At 42.2% G+C, this 22,765-nt stretch overlaps 1 protein-coding gene across 2 annotated transcripts in view; it reads right to left on the reverse strand.

Annotated features, from left to right (window-relative positions):
* Window positions 1–22,765, reverse strand: part of kcnq1.2 (potassium voltage-gated channel, KQT-like subfamily, member 1.2) — a 174,287-nt gene that overhangs the window by 5,520 nt on the left and 146,002 nt on the right. The gene's annotated exons all lie outside the window — the stretch shown is intronic.

The following is a 22,765-nucleotide window of genomic DNA, read 5'->3' on the forward strand; positions in this document are numbered from 1 at the left end:
ACAGTGAAGCTGCAGCAGTAAAAGCGGAGAGCAGGAAAACAAGAAGAGACAACGGCACATGTCAGACATACATTACGTCACATCGCCAGATTTAATATGGGTCATGCTACTGGAAACTCTCACTACAAGTGTTGCTCCATGTGCATAGGTTTTACATTTTATCTCATTCCCAGGGATGCAACGTAGTGTATATTGCATGAAATACATGACATGTGAATTCAGACTACAAGAGAAGAGAAGAGAAGAGAAGAGAAGAGAAGATGCAGAGTAGCAGTACTTCGTTCACATTCTCTCCTCACAAGCCGGCCTGTGCTGATAGAGCGATTCACACTGCCATCTGTTGGGGACTTAAAAAGCCTAGAGAGGGCTGCTATCGCTGCATTCTTTGAGCCGTGCCAAATTCTGCCGTGATTACTGACAAATGGAGACATGACATGCAAGGGGGATATGAGATACTGGATGAAGCAGAATGAGGGAGTGTGCGGTAGCCTTGACATGTAATGAATGGTAATTAGGTGTTGTGAAGTGGTGTGGCCCATTCAGCAGGGAAAACAAGGCCGGCATATACATTGTGTAGCGCAGTCCTGACTGGATTACTGAGCAGACGGCCTTTCTTTGAACGTTCAACAAGCTGACACTGAACACACAGGCAAACAAAAACACAGGAGCTCATAAATAGAGACTCATCTTCCTCCCCTTCCTGCTCTCGCTCTCTCTCTCTCTTTGATATTCACCTTGAGCAGGACGAAGGAATCGTGAGGAGTGAAAACAGAGAAAGCACGAGGGGGGAAAAGCAGAGAAGCGAAAAAAGAGAGACTACCAGCTCCAGGAATGTCTTGGCATCTGTGTCTGTCCAGGCCGTGCTATTCAACAAAACAGGATTCCTGTCATTGAAATGCTCTCAGTTGCACGAGACAATAGAGACAGATAAGACCAGAAGGAAACAATTGCAAAGGTCACCATCCTTGTATGCTGTAATGAATATGCAATGTGTTTTCCCACCACTGTGACCTCAAAAGGCCTCTCGGTTCAACCTGTGTAGCACCAGATGAATTTACAGCATCATATTTTTTTTCCTTACCTTTGTTATGCCTCATACTGCTAGCATGACTCACACAATGTTCATTCCAGTGGGGAAGGATTACTGTAATATTCCCACAGTGGCCTTTTGAATAACAATGCAAGGTTTTAAAACACTGTTCTAATGTAGATTTACTTATTCAATTTAATTTTCATTCTGTTAAATTATATTGAGCGATTATGTTGAGTGACAGAGAAAAAAAAAATGCCCATGTGAAGTTACCTTGTGGGTTTTTCTTGTAAAAATGATTAGAATATGTCTTCACTCACACCTCTCACTAGAATATAGGTGCTATAACAAGACGGTTCATTTTATCCCCCCCGAAACATGTACAAAGCCATTCTTTTTAATATTTTCAAACTTGCATTGTTAAGATGCATGTTTAGTTGCTTGCAGTCTTCTTCGTCCATTGTTTTTTTAGCACATTATTGACACACAAAAAATATTAGCAATTAGCCATTACATCCTAGTGAACACAAAGAAAAAATAACCGGCTTTTAAAAAATGATGCTCCGTAGCTTCACTAGTGGTCAGAAAGCCTGCAGGGAAGCTTTAAAATAAAGACATTAGTTGAACCTGCATAGCATTACATTAATATTTAAGAAAATATTGAAGCTATAAAGAAATTTTAAAAAGGAAAAGGTTTATGCACTCAATCTCAGCAAAAAATAATAAAAATGTACAAAAATCTATAAAACTATCACAGATATTTCAGAAATCAATTAATTAAATGAAGCAGACTATCTTGGATTAAACCTAGAGTACGGCCAAAGCTCATCCGATCAATACTTAAATCAAATAAGTGGAGCAAATAGGAAACGTGGAGGAGGTCATCCGAGAGTAATCAAGCAACTTTGCGCTTTCGCCGCTCTTGACAACGCATTTCAGGAAAAGCAGACCTCTGTTTTCTACAATAAATAGTCTCATAAATTAAACCCACTACACACTAGCAGCCCTTTGACAGATGAGGGCCCGACCAGAGCTTCAAAGAGAGTGCATATTGGACTTGTATTCATCAGGCTGCCAGAGACATGACTGCAAATTTCTACGGGTAAACTTTGCAAGGTGATGTGTGGAAAACCAAAAATGAAGCCCTAAACCACAAATAAATAAATTCAAACTTTTCTAAATAAGTATTCACCGCCTTTTCAAACTCAGATGTTGTTTTAATTTCTTGTTTGTCCTGTTGTCTCAAACAAGTTAAAGACACGGTTTATTTTTTCACGGCAGTTTAACATGAGGTAGATAGAATGGTTGTTTTCAGTAATTTTCCATCTCAGCGCACATCAAATGTACAGCATTATGGCGAACAACGGCACAGGGTCAGTTCAGGTGAATTCCTCAGCCTCTCCACAGATACTCTGTGCAGCTCACCCTGACTGCCTCCCTGCTCTTTGTGTTTCACCTACACACACACTCGCACATACGAACACGCACAAGTCCCAGCAATTCTCCCTCGACACAATGGACAATGCAGAAAAAGCAACAGAGGGTGTATACACTGGCCTTTCTGGTGGGCCAGTAACAGGCTAGCATTACACAGAGGTCATCTTTATCATCACTGTGACAGGGCTTCATGAATGGAGAATGGAAATCTGGAGAGGGCGGGGGTGGTAAGAGCAGCATACCCCCTGAGAAGTGACATTTAATTGCGTGCCGTAGCACACCACCTCCGCTTTTTAAGGACAGTTGTTTGTAGAACATTTGCGACATTAAGCTTTAATGCTTTTAATGTGTGTACACTTTACCTCATGCTATGAAGGCTAGCTGGACAGGAGCGGCTGTCATTTCAGGTAGATGTTAAAGTAGCTGAGATGTCTACTTCACTGACACGTAAACACAGACAGTTCCTACAGCTAAGTGGGTGAATCATCCTGGAGTGGTTTTTGCTTCAGACTCTAATATTGGCAGACGTTGTGGAAACAGTATTAAATTTCTATAAAATTTAAACAATTTCAAGGAAACTAAAGGGCCGACAGTGCATAGACATAATAATGCTTATTTAATATAGTTATTAAATGAGTCAAAGTCATGTTTTGGTCAGTGTTCATTTTCTTCGGTGCTACACCCTGACTTTGCAGATGCTGTATGTTCACAGAGCTTGAATCTAGCTTAGAAACCACTTCTTCTGTTAGTTTTTTATATCTTCAGAGGTGCTACAGCTTCTAGTCTTTTAATGTTTAAAGAAGCTTTTATTAAAGAAAAGACGACATATGATTGTGAAATATGGTTCTTGAGCAACACAAGCGCCGTCTAACTACAGACTGTGGACTGTGTATAAAGATGGACAAGCCCTCTGTGACATCATCTATAGGATTCCCGAAGAGCAGTTTTGATGCTCAGTGTGGTGGCTCTGACTGTCATCGTCCTGGCTTATTAAAAAATAGGCAAAGAGGTTGAGTTTGAATGGAGGTGAGGCTAGGGGGCGGGAGAGACACCTAGGGAGACATTTGGTGACCTGCCACAGCACCCATATGTCATTCAGGCCTTAATACGGTTTAAATAGGTGAGTTAGATAAAATTCACTACCCTATACATGAAAGGGAACATTAGTTCTAGAAAAGCAGACCATTTGAGGAACTACAGTTTTCTGCATTTCTGCATTGGCTTCATTGATAAGCCTCAGAGATTGCCACCTGATATCAGCTGAAAAAATCGAATTATAACTTATGCTCAATTTAGTAAAAAGGTTCGTTAGCATCTTCAGAAGATGCAGTTGGTTCCCCTTACAGAGTTTTATTTGGGGAAATTCACACGTGTCCATGTCAGGCTTCAACTTGCTATTCACATTCTTGCCTTTGAAAGTGAAGAGACATTTAAAATCAATGCAAAGTGCTGGCCAATGCGACCTTGAACCAGTCACATCAATCCACACCATTACAGGAAAATACCAGCAAAAGAAGACAAACATGGACAAGTAGTTACGAGAAGCTACAAGGAGCTGATTGGAAAAATGAATGGACTAAGAAGAGCAATGAGAGAACTGTCACACAAACATAAAATATTAAACAGTTTGTTTTTGCTGCCTTGTGAGTTTGTTGACTTGTCCTCTGGGCTCATTCATTTTTGGGGAGAGAGGAGGAGGAGGGTTGTATTCATTTCAGGGCTTGGACTATGATTATGAAATGCGATAGCATCTTATTATTGGCGTGTTGGGGTCAGAGTGTGTTTATATCAGCTTTCACGCAAAACTGTGCAAATCTGGCATTGTGTTGTGTGTTAATATGGGTGACTGTAAAGAGGTACCTGCTAACATTAAAAATTAAGATTCTGTATATTTTGTATATTTACATAGTTTAAACCTTAATTTAGCACAATAGAAGGTCCGTTAATCTGCAACAACATGATCTCTTTTTATGGTTTCTAAAAGGCTCAATTGTCTGGTTTCCAGTCAGATGGAGGAAAACGTCTGAAGATTACCAGTCAATGCTATAAATGTGTGAAAATACGACCCATTTGTATAACTGCCCTTGTGAAATTACTATATGCTTGTACTTTTGTTTCTTGATAACACCTCTCTGAAGCTGGTGACACCGCAGAAGTTCCTGTGTGCTGTCATACATGGTGCAAATAAAGCTTTTGGACAGGAAAAGTCTACATTGTCTACGTGCTTGCATGATGAGTGAAAACAAGAAGGATGGAGAGCAAGAATGACACTGTATGAATGAATTCTAAACCGACGTGTCAGCTGGACTCAAATTCACCAACCCTACAAGCAACCAAATTGCTCCACCAGCGGCCTCAGTGCCAACTGGAAAGGAGAGCTAGCCCGGCTCAGATTCACCACGGGCCGGGCTGCTGCCAAAGAGAATGGATTCACTTTAACGCTGGCAGATACAATATGTTCTTTGTATTTGTAAAAGCAGGAGAAAGAGATGGACACAGAGAGAGAAGCAGCGTAAGAAGAAGTGAGGGGTAAGGCTGTGTGGCGGCAGTGTGAATGGGCCGCTTCTGGGGTGAGAGAAGGAGGGAGTGAAAGAGGGAAATGGTGGTTATGTTTTAAATGAACAGGAAACCAAGTGAGAGCACCTGACGCACATGGTAAGTATCAAGGGCTGCGCCACGTGCCACTAAACTGCAGCCAAAGCTCTTTTCTGCTGGGGTGGTGGTGGTGGTGGTGGTGATGGTGGTGGTGTGTTGAGGGGGGTGTGTATCAGCTAATCTCTCTTCTGAGTAGGCGCACACTCAAAGCTGCTTTTGTTTCTGAGGGCTACTTTCACAAGGGCGTACAATCCCCCGCGTCCACTCCTCCCCTCCTCCTCTTCTTCTCTTTTTTCCCCTTTTCATCTCTCCGTTGTTCGGAGCACACGCCTTCTCTCTGAAACACTGTGGGTGTTTTATTTGATTTACTGACGATTCTGTTTAGGCGCGACTGTGAGAGAGATAAAGTGTGCGTGCACGGTAGTGTATGTCCATGCAAATACGTACGTTTGGGAAACACTGATGGTCTTTCATGTTGTAAGAAGGCTAAAAAAAAGTCATAAATTGAATCAACCGAAGAGGCTTTGATGTCCTGCTGGAGGCGTGTTAGGAGGTTTTCATATTTAGAGATGTGAGGGTCAGGGAAATGAGAATACAGGTGTGGCATTCACTGCCTTGTCTATGCAAAATGTAATTAGAAAGTCTCACAACCTGTTTGTGAGAAGAGTACGCTACTGATTACACTGAAGATGTGAAAAACCAAAGTTCTTTTTTATTTCGACTGGAACGGACAAAAAGAAATAAATCCAAATTTGTTGAGGAATTTGAAATTGGAAAAAAAATAGTTTTACTTTGATGGATGATCGTGTTCGATTATTCTGTGAATACAAAACTTGTCAAATGTTAAATTATTGGGAGCAGGGCCAAAGTTTGAACAAATGAGTAAATACAAAAACAAACTCGAGTGCCCATTACCATCCATTACACGTGAAATCCATGAAACAAAACGCCATCTATACATAAACACTGCAGACCCCCTGCAATCCGTTTCCAGGAAGCTGTCACCGCTTGCAGCTATTTCTGGACCTGCGAACAAACCGATAAAAGCACTCAAAATGGTTTTTAAGCATGGAAAGTCAAGTAAACACACTGGGGGGTGGGGAGGGAGCGAGGGCGGCGGAGAGGCCGGGGTGGGGAGGGGGAGCATAAGCAGTTGCCTGATGGACCATTTGTCCACAAAGACAGCTGGTCAAGATCTGCTCCTAACTGGTCCCCAGTGTGGTGGCCCTCATGAAGACAGAACATGACTGCAAACACATTTTGAGAATTTAATTTATGTTCACACACAAAAGTGGAACATAAACAGTCTGACACTTGAGAATTTTGTCATGTTTAAAAGCGCACATAAATACACTACAAACATGAGCACACAAACACCCAAACAAAAAAGAACAGGGTGCATGTACACCCACGCCGCAGAGTTTCAAATTATCAGAGGCCTCTCTTCTTCAAGGAGCTATTTCAACACATCCATACGAAGCAAACACTAATATTTCATCATCGTGGCTCTAATGTGGGAAGATAAATAGCCGTCACATGACTCAATCAGGACAGTTTGATTACATTCCCCTGTCTCCTCAGAGCTAATAAACAGCTCAGCAACGTGACACCGCTTTACATTTCATCAGCAGCGCCTCCGCAGCGAGTCTAGAGACTGCTCTCCTTCTGAATCACACTCATCCATTCACAAGAAACACATACACAACTACTGATGTGTACCTCCATAAATGCAAAAGAACCATTTGTTAAAAGGTAATCAGCCAATTTGCTTGTCCACACTACTACACGTGTGTGTGTGTGTGTGTATGTGTGTGTGTGTGTGTATCACTGCACCACGGCATATGTGTGTGTTTATGAATGTGTGAGCGTGTGTGCACCTCAGCAAGCAATTTGGAGTTTACATCCAGGGTGTGGCCTCGAATGGGGTTAACACAGGGGAGTCTTTATAAATGAGGAACCCCGTGCCCTCCCCCCCAACTCTCCCCTTCGCCTTCTCACTGCCAGCTGCCACAACCACCAAATGCCCCCCAACCCCTCACATATACACACACATATACACACTGACACACTCCCCCCCGCCTCCCCCCTCCTGTGCCAGGCTGTGGTGGCAGCCAGCGTGGCATCGTCAGTCACCGGGGAGGTGCCATGTTACTACGGCCACTGCTGTAGGTCGGCCACACTGTGGCTTTGTTCTCATCATCAATAGGCCAGTCAGCCTGATATTATAAATGACCAGGGGCGTGCCAGCACTTTGGTCTAGGTTGAGGGAGACTATTGAAATGGATACCAATGGCATCGTGGCTTATGAGTTTCCCCTCAACAACACAGACGCTGCTGTATTCTGAGGAACTAAAACACTTACATACGGTGTCTGTTACGGCTGCAACCTGTAATAACCATCATCACGGATTAACCTGAAGAAATGGGACGGATTTAAAGTTATGAATTTTTCATGCAAAGTGGAAACCTGCACATTTGAGAAGCCATGACAAGTGACAAGTTTGTGGATGATAATAGTCTGGGTTCTGCCAGTCTAATAACCGATTTCTCAAATATTTATTTCAACAGTTAAATGCAATAAATCAGTAGTTGCTGTGCTTTCAGTGCAATTATTATGATTTATATTTTACACAAACAGATTCTAAATAATTTCTAAACAAAACTGCTTCCATATACATATGCTGAAACGTGAAACTGTTTCACAAATATTTAGATGTTTGAGCTTGGACTCAGCAAGCAACGCAGGTATTAATCAAACTATTCAAACTTGCAAAAGCAAAACTGTATGATTCAGATTTTACAGTTTCACCAACACAGGCTAGTCATAAGCATACCAGTCAGTATGTTTATTAAGTTTTGATCCATTGTATTTCAAAACTCCACTACAACAAACTATTGCACAAGATGAATTCTTGAAAAGAATCACGAGCGATGTAAACAAGAGTCTCCTAGGTACAGTGGAGGGACTTAAAGATGATGTGTGTGTCTGTGTGTATCCCAGACAGAGGATCCCCCATGCTCCACCCCCCACCAGCTGTCTGCGTTGCCCAGACAGTGGCCCTGTGCCTGGTGCCACGGCCCCTAACAGTGTGCCAGCTGATCCACGGGGGCGGGAGCCAGCCTGACCCCAACCAAGCCCCAGTCCCCTTTTAACCAGCATTAAAGCCATTATTTGACATTGAAAGCCTTATTATGCTATATCACAACAGCTGGCCTCACACATGCGCAAACAGAAAGAGGAAGAGACGACATAATGAAGCAGCAAGGGACAGAGCAAGACAGAGAAGAGACATCATGTCGCCCGTTCATGTGTTTCCAAATATAGCATCTCTCAGCGAGCCTGTTGTTTGTGTTACGGTGGCGTTTTGTCCTCAAAGATGCAGACACGAGATGCGGCGCTGCCTGGGAGCCTCTCTCATTTGTTTGGCTTTTTAAGGAGTGATGTTTTGATGGTGTCTGCAAATGTGGGGGGAAGCTGAGGAGAATGATTACGCAGAGTGGAGACGCATCGTTGGACGCTGACAGTGTTTAGAGACACGACTGGTGGAAGTGCGGGGAAAACGGCGGAGAGGTCACAAAGTCTACGGAGCTCCCACAAGTGTGTTCATTTAAAAGTTGATTACGAGGAACAAAATGGTAAAAAAATAAATAAATAAATAAAAATCTCAATGAAACTGCTTCCATTACCAAATTCTGCTTGAATGAGAGCCACGCTGAGTATTTTCTACTGAAAGTGGACAGGGATGTGTGGTGTTGTTTCAAAGGCAAATTTCATAATGACTCTATCAGCTATGCTTGATGGCCCTACATTCTTTCCTGAAGACCAACACTGGGCCTGCCAGGCTGAGCAGACGAAACAAAACATGAAACTGATAAAGCCAGATGAAACTATTCCACTCAATCTGCTAGTCACTGTGCAGTTTTCTAAAGTCCTTTGCTGGCTGTAACATTATGTGGAGTGCTGACATTGACTACACTATAGGTTCAATCAAGAGAACACAGTGTATTTGGCATGTTGAGCTTCAAAAAACTTCCTGCTGTATGAAGTATAAAGTATCAAAATGGTGGCGGTGGTTGTAGTGGGGGGGCATTTTTTAAAAGTGATTCATGTTGTCACTCTTGTTGCCATCCAGGTGCAATTTCGCACTTCTGTGTTTTCAGCATCCCAGGTATGCCGATAATGATCCAGGGAAGAGTGCTGGCTGCTGGCTTTACCTTGTTTTCCTCCTTCACATTCCCTGCCTGGTAACCCTTATCTGATTGCTGCAGCACAAACAGGAAGGTATTTAATCATAGAATCTGAAACATTCATTTTAGATATACGGAGGCAGACTGGGAAGGAGAGATACACAGCCCTTTTAGAAGGCCAATTGCCTCTTGTCATCAGGGTGAAAGCATGTAGTGCAGAAAGACATGCGTGCTAGCCACCCAACACACACATGCATATAAATAGAGAGGCCTATTAAGAGAGCTGTTCTCGTGGATGGCAAAAACAGGGCTCATACCAGAGCTTTAACATCAGCATCAACAACACAGTCATTAATTTTGATTCATAGCACTGGTGCAGTCGGGATTTAAATAGATTAGAGAGAGAGCATGAATAAGACAATTCAGGCTTGAGTTTAGCCATAGACACAGGCTCTGTGTCACACTGTTTTTTTTTTTTTTTTTACAAGGCTACTAGTGTGTAAAACTCACGTGTGCGCCTGTAAGCACAGATTTCTGCACGGAGACTCCATCTTACACACACATATCCTAAAGCCATTACACGCTGGGACGTGTACAGTACAAACATAGAACCACGCACCTACTTTTCCACCTGTTGTTCCCGCAGCGTTATGGGACCCTCCAGCTGTTGGGTTTGGGGCGACAGACGCACACATATGTAAGCCCCCGCCTTTTCACCCCTGCTGCAAACCAGGCTGGGTAGTATTTTTAGCTTGTAGTAAACAGAGAGCCAGTTTTTCATCAAACAAAACCCCCTGCCCTTGCCTCCTCATTTTCGCAGGATCTTCTCCGTCACTGTCTGCCCCTGCCCCTCAAAGGAAGCAGCCAAGACAGATCACAGTCCTAATATAGATGACTGTTGATCTAGTAGAGGGTAGGAAATGCGGCCTTAGCCAGGAAATGTCTGTAGGTAGCTAAATGTTTTCTGCTGAATTAACTCTTACTATTTTTAACAACCACACCACCTTGACACAGTGTGTCCACTGTCAGAGAGAGTGGAAGACTTGAAGAGACTGCCTCTGCTGCTGCTACTTCAGGACATGCTGGAAATATACAGGGTGCACCATGGGTTACACCTCTTTCCCCCCAAATGAGTCTATTTTGGGCTTGGTAAATAGAGGAAAAAAAAATGCAGTTTGTGGGAAAATTAGAGGAAAAGAGTGAGAGGAAAATCAAACGTCCACATGTATGGCTGAGTGTTCACCACTTACTGTGGAAAAAAAGATTTATTTGACAAAAGCTAATTTGATGTTGTGCAATTTTCTTCTGAGTATGCACATGCAGTGAGAAAAAAAAGTAAAGAAGGGGAAGCCACCCAAGTTGGGCAACGGTGGCTGAGTGCCACTCCCCTTCACAGATTGTGGTTTATAATAGAGGGAATAGCTCAGGTCACACATCACGCAACTTGAGGTCACATTATCATGCCGCCCCAGGCAGGATGACTCAGACAGAAGCAGCAGTGCAAGGCCGATGTATTCCACCATGAACTTTGCTAGGTAAGACCCATCTCCACCCAAGAAAAAAAAAAAAAACAAACAAAAAAAAAAAAAACGGCATAACCAGACTAGAGGACACAACTTCACATAAAAATTATTGTAACAGGGAAATAAAAGTTATTTAGCTCTATAGCCTATGTGAGGGATTCTGGTTTGGATTTCAATTAGTCTGTTGCCATCCAAACATGTGAGTATGCTTCTTTTCGTAATATTTTCAAGTGAATATGAACGAAGAAAAAACAACAACAAAACAAAACATTAACAACAAAAAATTAAATTCAAATTGACCATATTTGCATCAATTTGGAGTGAATAAACTCTCTGGCATGGTCAGAAGGTTACATTAGGCTACGTTACACATGGCTGTAATAAACAGAGAACAACAAATAGATGGTGTAAATAAAAAACAACAAAAAAGAGGAAGAGAGTTGTCTTGGACATTACAAGAGAAAATGGAAGAGGATTTTTTCCCCCAATTGGCCAGGCTGATTTTTTTCCCTTCATGTCATCTAGAATTGGTCATGTTTCATGCTATCAATATTTAATTTTGTAATTTTTTCTCATGCATGCAGCAAAGACCATAAAACAACGACTAATGTCACACACACACACACACACAGGTTAAATCTTGTCTATGTCAAAACTTATTTGGAAAAATGTGTTTCCATCTAGCATTAAGCACATTAACTCTTTTACAAAAAGGCAATACCACTTCAACTAAGAGTAAAAGCCTTTTTTTTAACGTTGCTGTTTTCTTTTTAATGTGACACTAGAAAAAATGCATTAAAATACACCATGGAAACACTACTAGTGTTTTTACTATTCCTTCCGGCAATAATTAAAACTAATTGGCCGACCAGTTTTATATAAACTGTATATATAATATATATATTTCCAGTTTTTCCCTAAAGAAGCTTTGCTCATCTTTTGCAAGACTGCTTTAAAGCCACAATTACTCGAGAACAAAATCTGTAGCAGAAATCTGCGAGGTGGTATTATCATGCAATCCGTCCCTTGCTCACTCTATACATGTCTTAACTGAATATTTATTAGAGGAAGGAAAGCAAGGGAACATCCTTATTTGGATGACAATACAAGCAGTATAATGGCTCTTTAGTGTAAGTCTGAGAAGGCCAGTTACGTTTTGTAACTTCCAGGGATGAGTAAGCAGAGGCCCATTGGCCCAGACTTCCTCAAACTACATTAGCCACCTCCTGAGTCAGGAGGTGGCTAATGAGACTCATCTCCTCTAAAACGTGTGTGGGTGAGTTCATGTGACTGCATACGCAAATGCAGAGCTCTGTGTTCCTGATTTCTGAAATTCGCAACTCTTTCTGTCACGCACACACATTCTGTCACATACACTTGTACAAGACCGTGTGTGGTGACACAGCACTAATAGCGGTGAGGATGTATTGTGAAAACACAGAGCAGTATGCTTTGCTGGTTCTGAACAAGGCCAGAGGGTCTGAGCTCTGATGCTGATTAACCTCTCTGTAGCTGACCCCTCACATCCGGACCACTCCTGCCAGCGTACTACTGACAACTAAAGATATGGGCGGACGCTTCAACACTGACGTTGGTCGTGGGAGTGCACATTGTTCTATATGAATCAGAATTAATACAAAATCACGCAGCAAATGGCATGAACATTTGGGAATATCCTAGTCCAACATTGCAAGAGACCTCTAACAATGTAATGTTTTAATGAATTAGACAATATAGCTGCTGATTCAAGTCACTCTGACAAGTAGGAAGTAATCTCCCCTGTCCAGTGGAATTACACTTGCTATTGTTCCTTTAATTAATCCATTTACTACATTTTTTCATTGAGTTTTAAACGGCAGGAAAAAATTTGATGGTCCTCAAACACAGGATTCATCTCTAACGCACACTTAAACAGGACAGAAGATGGATTAATATGTAGACTAGTGTATTATGTGGAAAATGCAAGTGACTGTAATCAGACATGAATCCACTGCTATTAGCAAAAGATACACAGTTATGATGTAAATAAAAACACCATACAGACAAATGGCTTCCTTTAGCTAATTGGTTGACATCCACTGATGGGAAGGATGTCTATCCGGCTGTCCGTCTAGAAATATTTATAGGTCAAGAAACAAACCAGTATTGTCCAAACAAGATGACGCTAAAAACAGACCATTTTTTTCTTTTGGAAAATAAAATGAAACAATTCAAATAAACACTGTAAACAGCTGAGGTGCTGGTGGGAGCCCAAGTGCAAATAAACACCTCAGGAAGGAAGACAGAGTGAAGGCTGTTCCGGAACAAATCCTTGTCCAAACAGAAAGACAAACAAAGATTTGTTTGTCTCACTGGCCTCTTGACCTGCACTTTTTTTGTGCAAACTCTGAGATATGTTGTGGAGTTAGTAAGTTAGCCCAGCAATTAGTAGACAGCAGTGATGGAGTTCATCTGCCTCCAGTGGTCTGGAAACAGCAACAGATGAGTGCATAACCTCAGGGTAGACACTGAGGTCTTAGAAAGCAGTTCTGACACTGATATTTCACAAGTGTGACACAATGAAAGCATGCTGACGCAATGGTCTCCCTACCATGACACCAAGAATTATCTCGAGTAGTGACGCAACCATGTTATAGGAAGAACATTCTTACTTTAGGTCACGACTCAGTGTATGTCACTAATCAGGTCAAAGTCATGTTTGCCATTCAGCATATGCTGGCAGGTTCTATCCAACAAGATGGATGGACCCTTAATAATGTCACCCAAAGGATTCCTGAAGAGCAGCTTCGAAGCTCAGTGTGACGATTATGTTCTGTCTCCCCGCTAATTGAAAAATGGGCAAAGAAAAGGAACGTGACTGGAGCTGAAGTGGGCAGGTGATGCCAAGCCAGACAACTAGAAACCCAAGACAACACCCACCTGTCACTCAAATTGACCATGTCCTTATTTGACCTTGATGCAGTTTAAACATGTGACTTAGGCCCCATTCAGACCTTGCATTAACATCCGTCCTTGGCAATCCTATCTCAACTGGCCTGCTTCAGGAAGTGTGGTCACGCCTGGCATTAAAGATGCGTCTCCTGGTCGAGATCCGATCTCAGTTTTATGCTTGGTGTGCAAATAAACAAGATCACCTCCAAATGTGGTCTCCAAATGCATCCTCACGCAGTGTATCCTAGGCATGATCACATCTGTGCTTTTAGCAGACAACTCATGATCAGATTTCCCAGGACGCATGTTAATGCAAGGCTTGAACAGGGCTACGTATTAAAATTCACTGCACGTACAGTTGGCATGGAGAGAAAATTTTAATTTAAGAAAGCAAAATCTTTCTTACATTCGGCTAAAAATAAATGTTTGGAACCAGTCTGGTCAAGTCCATGTGGAGAAACTGCAGTTTTGGCACACACAGATATGCTCTTATGCAATGTTGTAAATGTCAGGCTGCCACATTTTCAATTAAATCTCCAAATATTATACTAGCACTGATATAGAGATTCGAGCAAATTGAAAATCTAACCAAGTTTCCTCTGACATGCAGGAGGAACAATCAGAACAACAAATAGGACTTGGTTTGACTCACTCTTGAATGCAAACTTGTTTTCTAATCCACTCAACAATGAAAAAGAAAGCTTGCTGTCATGGTTCACTTTTTAGTAATATAACGTTTAATGTTAATGGACTAGAATAGGCAAAGTGACAAGCTGATACATTGTATGGGTGTGTAATGGTAGTGGGTAGATCAGAGCAGAATATGTAAATTACATGCTCAATGACACGCTCTGAAACTTCAGACGTGTGAGAGGCAGGGGAAGGACTGCCACTTCTAGTTTCTACTGTATGTGTGAACACTGCAAGGCCATGCTCAGACTGACAGTGAATAATATGCAGGTTCCTTGTTCAATTCAATGAAACAACTGCAGCGGGGGAAAAACAGGAATAGGCTCCCATAACAGTTTATGCACCCAGGCTCAGGCTTTTCCACAGTGCAGGGCAGTGATAGCCACTGATATATTGAGTGGGCAATTTAAATACAGCATGTGCACAGGCTGATAACTTATATCATATCATAACTAATATGGAACATCTTGCAGCATTTACCACATGGCCATGTAGATGAACTGATACTGTAGTAAGGCGAAGAAGCCAAGAAGCAGTTATCACTTGCAAAAGCTGGAAATCCTACAATATAATAAAAGCCACTGTAAGCTGTGAGCACTTACGAACATTTCTAACTAGATTTTCTGCTTCACATTTCATGATTTTAACAGTTCCCTTTTGAAATCAGCAGAGTGTGCAGAACGCCAGCTCTGAAGGTTTGAAAAAGACCTCCATAGTGGTGAAAAGCACTAGGCAGCTCTTTCTGTCTTCATGAAACACTGCGTATAAAGTCCAACATATTCCGATATTCTTAACATTATATACATACACTGAACAACAGGTATAGCTTCATTGAAACGGCACGCAAATAAAATTTCAATTGTCACAAAGGTGAAGGAAAATGGAGTGTTTCACCCCAAGCTGAAGGATGTGCTGACTTTATGTGCACGTTAAGAGGCCTGGTATTAGGTTTAGGCCGGGTCCCTCTGGGCTATAAAGGAAAGCGTGTCTGTGCCGGGGTCTTTCTTTCCTCCTCACCTCTGTGTTTTTAGGTGAAACTTTTGTCCGTACTGAAAAGGATATGAGGAGGTTTTTTTTGTCAGTTTCTCATGAAAGCTCCTGCAGCATTTGGCTACTATTTGGATTATTATAGTCAGGGTTGTATAAACAATTTAACATAACCAATACAGTATAAATTGAAAGTAAGCAATTACAAAATTGGAAACATCTATTATCACAAATCACTCCAACACTTTGAAGGCAAATAAGGGAAAAATAAACATCATAAAGGAGGTAGGAAGAGAGATTGCAGCAAATCTTTATAAAAATGACTTTATTCTTAAATGATTTAAATTTGAAACTGGTGAAAATGATCTCCGGTGAGCAGAAACTCGTGATAAGATGGAGTTTTTTTGGCAATGTATAGATGTCTCCCTACATCACCTCACTTTCCTCCAGCTTGGGAAGCCATCAGCAAGGCCTTCTGGCTGGGCTGGTGTGTGGTGAGCCAGAGCGTTACGGCTCCTGCTATAGACAGACACACAGGTGGTGTTTCACTTTCACTCGGGGGAGAAAGTGACTGACTGACTGAATACGACTAGGCTCCCTCTGTCCTTGCACATCTGGAGTGGGCTGAATGGTGGGAGGGGAGGGGGGGCGCGTGCGGAGTGGTGAATGGCAAAAATGCAAAGACAGAGTGTGTGTGTCTGTGTGTAGAGGGCGGCATGATATGTGTGTTGTGGCTGTGATTGCTTCATTTTTGTGGATGAGAGGCTGTTTGTGTGTGTGTGAAGGGTGAAGACAGAGGGGCAGCTGTGGAGAATTTCCATAAGCAGATTTGAATTGAATGCTTTAAAAATTACATGTAGAAAAAATTTCTTTTAAGAGGTGCTTCAAATCAATCTATGCACACATAGTAGTATGGTCGGTGTTTGCACATTTTGTACTATGTACCATCTTCAACCCATGCAAGTATTTTGTTTTCTTGTTATTTTTTTTAAGTGTTGCAATAAAAGTATTATGAAATAAATATTTAATTTTCATGCCTCTAACCAAACAGAAAAACAATCTACTCGACTAGGCATGACTGATTATGTAGCACTGACAATAAAACAACAAAGTGAAGTGAGGGTTAGAAAATCAACGGAGGAAAATGACGAGGAAATGAGGAAGCAGAAGAAGAAGAAGCAGAGAAAGAAGAAAGAGGGCGAAGGGGAGAGCAAAAAGCCAGAGAGACAGATGTTCCAGTGCTACTGCTCTGCCCAGCGAGTGGCAGCGAGGCATGCAGCTGCAGCTCTCGATGACGAATCATTTCCCAAATCGAGATCCGCTTAAAGATGGGCAGGAAATTTCCACTTACCTTGTGTGTCTCAATCTGATTGCTTGTCTGCGCAAAGAAGACTCCATCATGGTCTACTTATGAACAGGGTCGACTCTTTGTGCACACATGCATGAATACAGAAATGCTGACACAGATACACAGACTTTTCAATGCCACCAAATAACACTGAAGTACCCGAATGAAGGAACAGAAGGAAAATGAGCAAGAATTAAATGAAATATCTGAATACTCTTACGTTTTAGTGTGAGTTGAATAAACACGTAAAAATAATTAATGTAAAAGCAAGAAAGGCCCTTGAACTTTTTTTTTCCTGTGCTGCCCGGTGAGTGGTGTGCCGGTGAGAAGCAGCCGCTCTTCATCTGTGTGTGTGTGTGTGTGTGTGTGTGTTGGAGAGTGGTTCACAGAGGGCCGCCGCTACGTTTGGCAAGGGAGGGGTCCCCTTCATGCAGCTGTGCAAATCTTTCTGAAGATCCTGTCTGTGTGTATTGGTTTGTGCGTGTCCATTTAGGCACCTGTACAAAATCCCACTGTCTCATCTCAGAGGCCCCCTAAAGAACTCGACACCGGGTCCGGCTCAATAGCAGGCTAGCACCACCGCACCATCTAAAAGCAACAGCGGGGCCAAGGGGGCCTCCTGCGCTCTTGCGGCACGTGCCTGCCGCTCCCCTAGCTCACGACCCAAGATGGAGTTACGGGGTTTAGGGTGAGGAATGGCTGCTTGCTGCCCCCTGAGCACCCCTTGGACCTCCAGGCTCCACACTCACTGGCTAACCCTGGCCCCATCAAAGGCTCCACGGGGCTGAGAGAAGAACGCGACTGGACCTCCAGCTGATTGTTTTTCTCTCGTGCTAATAGCTAGGAGCGTTAGTGTGTGTGTGCGTGTAGAGAGAGAGAGAGAGAGAGAGAGAGAGAGAGAGAGAAGAGAGAGAGAGAGAGAGAGAGAGAGAGAGAGAGAGAGAGAGAGTCCCTTGTGGTAAAGGTGGATTGAAAGGCAACAAGAGAAAGGAAAAAGCGGTAAAGTGGGGGAATAGAAAAGTTCATTACACTTTTGCAAGAAACCACAAAGGACTAACGGAAAAAAAAAATTAACAACACATGAATAAAACAGGACAAGTACTTCGAGTGTACACTCACAGTCATCTTAGAATTAATTGCATTTCTTTTCTCAGTATTACTAGACGCTGCTGAGCAAGTTCAAGAACAAGCTGAAAGATTTTTGAAATCTAATTTCTCATTTTGAAAATTGACAGCTACACAACAGCCCTTTATTTATAATAAATGAGTAACAAATTTATCAGATGGGTTAATTTTAAGCCTGTGATGCAATTTTTTGAATTTTTTGAATATTTTGAATTTTTAAAAAAACCATTTGTATTCATATGAAGCTTAACATTTACAGATCCCACTCAGGCACAAAGTCTGAAGCATATTCACTGTTGCTTATCCTGACACAGTTCAGTGTTTCTTTCTTTGTTTGTTTTTTAAACACAAGAATGTCATATCTTTCAAAACAACACACCGTACGAGGGATGAGCTCAGAGAGGGATGATGTGGATGATGAGGATTTAGCGAAACCAGTATTTGGAGGACTGTCTGAACGACTACATGGGAACGTTCTATTTCAGTGTCAGCCCTATTCTGGTAATAGAAACAACGATAGTCATAACAACTGCACGCTCACACGACGGCTGATAAGATGCCAATTAGATGAGCTCAGTCTGGGGAATGCAAGTGTGTGTTTACGTGGTGGAGAGAGAAGAAAGGAGACAAAGAAAATAGTGTGAGGGAATGAAAACCTCAGAAGAAGGAGAGAAAAATAAACTGGAGTAGAGTGAACGTGATCGTGAGCAAATAGAGAACAAGCGGAGGTGACTGGAGTTGGTGACAGACAGGATGTGTAATGTGTAACTCACGTCAGAGCCCTGTAAATGTTCGGTGTGAGCTTCCTGTTGGAGTGGTTTCCACACTGTGGGGTGGGGGGGGGTGGAGTCTACTTTGCCACTTGTATGTTAAAAACAGAGTGTGGACTCCTGCTCTCTCACAAAAACATCAAAGGTCACAACACAGACAACGAGCACTTTAACTAAAAAAGTTGTGGACAGTTAAAAGGAAATATAGGAATGCTTTGAGACGCCAGAAAGATGGCGACTTGGGGATTTGAGTCATGTTATCTTTTTAATCTTTGAGGTTCAAATGCAGTTCAAATGGGGCTTTTAATCACATACAGTAAATAAGCTGAAGCCCACTAAAAGTGCTCTGGCAGCACTCCACTGGGCATCTCCTTAACCTGTTTTATTTCCTCTTCCATCTTTCTCCTCCTCTCCTCTTCCTCTGTCCTCCTTCACCGCAGATTTAACAATGTTCCTCTTATTGTGAGCCATTCATCTGTTTTATGCAGCTCTGGGGTATAAATCAGGGGCCCGAAATGTCCTCCAAGCTCTGGGAGCCCCTCCTCCCAAAAAACTGGCCTAGAGAGCTGGAGATGAGGTGATTTAATATCAGAGGGCGCTTTGTCTGAGTATTCTGTGCCACCGACATCTCCCTGCACCACTAAAAGCCAACACTAAGCCCAGCCTGCAGCTGGAAGACGGAGGGAAGGAAGTAAGGTTTAAAAAAAGAGCTGTGAGACTTTATGAGCAGGCCAACTGTAGGACTGTAGGGAAACCCATTTCTTTTCTTGATCAAATGAAATGTACCCTTTTGCTTTATTGCTAATATATAATAATGAATATAATAAAATAACTGTACATTTACAGAGTTCAGACATCCACAGGTGCGTGACATTAAGGACATCTCAGTGAAGGAAAACTCTACTCTTAGGTTAGGTCATTGTTTTAATGGGTGATGTTAAGTCACCACATCATCGGACACTATGAAGTCCTAGGAAGGAATGACGCAGCCTAATACAGTGACCACCCACCTGACATCACGCTGGATTGTCACATGCTGGCACTTGACAAGTCCTCTTCTCTTGAATCTGTGTCACCAGCACGCAAACTTGGCACTCTCTCACAGCCGTGCCCTCACACCTCATGCCAAGGAGGTGTCCAAACACTCAAGGCCACAAAAGAGCCAAGAGGGGGCTTAATCGGCCCTATTTACACCTGCCAGCTAGAGCAGTGACGGACCACTTAACAACTGCCAAGAAACGGACTGGTATGTTTCTAAAGAAGAGCTTTAAACTCTTTAAATGTGTTTTGGACATTTTTAGTTGGCTTAGATGTTTGACCGTCACTATGCAGACCTTCTTTTAGAGCTGGTCTAGAGACAGTAGACAACTGTTTTTAAATGAAATCTGAGATTAATGAAGTACTTGCATTCAGGATTTGTATGATTACAACTCATTCTGACAGGAAACTTATATCAGTGTGATACTTATATACACTGACAGTGGTCTGTTACATCACCTATGCAGTAGTTTAACTTCTGAAATGAAAAAAAAAACATATATATTTGTATGGATCCATAGATACATAGATTCAGGCTTTTTCAAGGATGTCGGAAGCATCAATATCATTTTACAAACCCATAGCCAGGTAATTGAAATATCAGACTCAAATAACTATTAAAAGAAAAGTACATAATTTGAAACATATCTCTATGGAATCTCTAGGGGTTACAAATCCCATTTCCTCCCATCACATCTTCTGTTTCACAGGACAATACATTATCAGAACATTAATATTGTATGTCTTGGGCTCATTTCATTGTTATATGGTCATTTAAAACAACACAAGAAGTGTAAGGAAAAACATCAGTCAGGATGTCAAACATCTGCGCAACAAATCTGTCTTAAGATAAATCAACATAACGCACAAAGGAAGACAGACACTCACATAAACAAAGAACAAACCTATCACACCCCCACTCTGACATATCAGGACTTACGGGACTATAACAGGACTCTACATGATTCAGTTCCTCCTCTTCCTATTGTGGAACATCTCTGGGACCGCTATTTCAGCTCTTTTGTCTCATTGCCCCTTTAGCCCTCCATCATGCACAATTATGATAAAGACATTACCGGCTACCATAACATAGTTTGAGGAATGACACATGTGTAGGTGCATTGTCCCCCAGCAAACTCAAAAGCTAGCCTGTGCTGAACTGGAGAAGAGTGCTGCTCATTTATAGCAGGGGGCCTTCTTCTACTGCTGCGTTTCCATGCTTTCAGATCTCATTAAAACCACAAAAAGAGAACTGCAAAGGCCCCTCGGAGCCTGGGCCTTGGAAATTTTGCTATGCTAAACCACCATAATATGTGCTTCGGCCCCACAAACACACTCAAGGGGGGCTCTTTGGTTACCGTGTAATAAGTCCTGGCGTGCTAACCTTGTAATTGGCCATAATTAAAAGGAGGCAGAAGGAGACGAGGATCTTCCTCTCAGCTTCAGCTGCCAGGCAGCAGGAAGTAGTAAAGACACGCTGTCTCTTCCTTTACTAGGTGCCACTCCGTCTTTCTCTTTGAGCCTCTTTTCTCCCTTTCTTCCTGTCACTCAGAATCTTTGTGAGGAGTAGTTTTTGGATCTCTGTTTGGAGCTGCCATTGAGTGAAAGGGGGGGTGAGCTTCAGTGTGTAAAGTCTATCCCTCTTTATCCTTAAAACCCTTGCATCCCTGCGCGCGTGTGTGTGCGCGCCTCTTTACCATCTTAGTGTCTGTTCAGTCTGTAATTATTCCGTCTGCAGATGCTCCCTGTGTGTTTGTTGTCGTCTGTTTCCTGCTTGCAAACTCGTCAGTACCATGTCTGTGCAACTTTCATGACATTACACCACATCTATACGGCGCGACTTCACTCAGCAGGCTCATTACAGTCGAGGGAGGGGGAATTCAGCCGCTTCTTTTTCCATTTCCTTTGCAAATTCGATGTCAGGACTCCCACTTGGATAATGCTCTTTATAACACACATAAGAGCGTAACGTACGTTTTCCCCTGCAGACACCATTCAATTATAGCTATTTCGCTAAGGTAAATCCAACATACAGCTGTTTACAAAGTACCATCTCAATTTATCATTCTCATCATTTATACTCTCTAACTTTGCTGTGCACTTTAGATTATGCTGTCAGCTCCAATCATTTATGTTCTGAATCATAAGTCTTTTCATAAAAGCCTCTGAAACAAACTATACTCTGAGCAGCAAGGATTTGAATTATTCCTCCTTTAACAGGCTGCCCAGTTATCAATGTTATACAGGAAATGAAGTTTAAGAACCATCCCACACTCCTTCATGGATTAATTTCAGTCTGTTTGTGAGTATGGTTTTTGAGTGGAAAAACCTCACCAACTAATGTTTCCAAAACGTACATTAATTACCACAGAACAAAACCCTTCATTTATAATAGAAGGCTGATGCTAGACATTGAGGTTTTTTATTCACCCACCAGGCGTTTCTAATTCATGACTATTTTATCGTTCACAAAGAAATCATATCTAATTTATAAAGCCCCCGCTGCTGTCTGTATGTTCGGGCATCGCGTTGGTGTCTCGGCCTCAGCTAGCATCTGCCTCAGCACACTGCTGACAGAAGGGAGAGTGCTGACGGGGCAGCGCTGAGCTTTTGTTACCTGAGCGTCACTCACTGTAACCCAAGACAAGACAGCTGCCTGACTTGCCATCAAGCTGAAAGGAAACACCAACGAGGCAGTGATGGGGTGAATCGAGGAGGGAAGGAGGGAGAGGGAGAGAGAGAGAGGATGAGAAAAGAGAGGGAGCGCGCGGGGGTGGAGAACAAGTTCATTTGTGTGCCAAGTTCATATGTGTGTGATGTTGAATGTTTGGGTTTGTGGGGTTAATGTAGCGTTTGTCTGGAACAAGCACAGTGTTAATAGAAAAGTGGGTTTAGAAACAGAGTTGAAACAGATGTAATAGAAGTTGGCTGGTACAGTCAGTGACATGTGGTGTATTCAGAACCACAAACTAACAAGCCTCTAGCTCTTACTTCTATCCAAATAAACAAAATATAGCAAAAACCTCTCAACCTATAAATGCAGGAATACCCTAAATAACCAAGTGTTTCATTCAAACTAAACTATTGACTCTACTTTAATTGC

This window comes from Chelon labrosus, assembly GCF_963514085.1.
Source record: "Chelon labrosus genome assembly, chromosome: 11".
Taxonomy (NCBI): domain Eukaryota; kingdom Metazoa; phylum Chordata; class Actinopteri; order Mugiliformes; family Mugilidae; genus Chelon; species Chelon labrosus.